This window comes from Myotis brandtii, unplaced genomic scaffold, assembly GCF_000412655.1.
Source record: "Myotis brandtii unplaced genomic scaffold, ASM41265v1 scaffold627, whole genome shotgun sequence".
Taxonomy (NCBI): domain Eukaryota; kingdom Metazoa; phylum Chordata; class Mammalia; order Chiroptera; family Vespertilionidae; genus Myotis; species Myotis brandtii.
This window is the reverse complement of record NW_005370397.1, coordinates 941,314-942,057: the sequence shown is the minus strand read 5'-3', so window position 1 is coordinate 942,057 and position 744 is coordinate 941,314. Positions and strand designations below refer to the sequence as shown.

General features: G+C 66.3%; 1 long non-coding RNA gene across 1 annotated transcript in view; it reads left to right on the top strand.

Moving 5' to 3' along the window:
- The first annotated feature begins 244 nt into the window (after positions 1–244).
- Positions 245–744, top strand: part of LOC106723693 — a 2,579-nt gene continuing 2,079 nt past the window's right edge. The window contains exon 1 of the long non-coding RNA XR_001359397.1: positions 245–315. This is a non-coding gene — a long non-coding RNA (uncharacterized LOC106723693). The remainder of the gene's footprint in view (positions 316–744) is intronic.

The window sequence follows — 744 nt, the reverse complement described above, 5'->3', positions numbered from 1 at the left end:
GTTTGGCGGCGACCCTGGCTACAGTGAGGTTATCAGGGTCGTTCTAGGGGTCAGAGGCCTGGTGCTTGGTCGTGGAGTGACAGGAGGCCCAGCGACACTGCTAATGAGGATGATAACGTCCGCGACCCAGGCCTTACACTCGCTGAGCCACTGGTCGGGGTCCAGCATCAGGTGCTGCTTGGTCGCCTCCAGCTCCTGCATCAGCCACTCGTACTTGGCCCGGACCTCGGCGATCCTCTGCTGGCGGCGCTCCAGGGTCCTCAGCTTGACGTTGAAGCCCACGCCCTCCTGGGCAGGTGGGGGGAGAAGCAGCAGGTGCAGGGGAGAGGCGGACACGTGGGGGGAGAGGCGGGAGGTGGAGGTGAGAGGCGGCAGGTGGGGGGGAGAGCGGGGGAGAGGCAGGAGGTGGGGAGAAGTGAGTGGGGAGGACTGGTCATGGAATGTGGGGGGCCGGTGACACCCCAGCCCACTCTCAGCTCAGACACCCCACCCTGGGCAGTGCCACCACAGGCACCTGTTACATTTAAAGCAGCTGCTTTGGGAGCTGGAGCCAGAAAAGCCCCCAACATCACGGCCTCCCAGCCCTGGAGCCTTGAAGGCATTTAGACGGGAAACGTGGAGCCCTCCCGAGTCCTGTGCTGGGACCGAGCCCCGAGTCCCCCCCACTGGGAAGCCAGCTGGGGAGTCCCCTGGCCCGAGCCCCCCACAGGGCACGACCCCATCCCCGCCCCAGGGCCCAGCTGG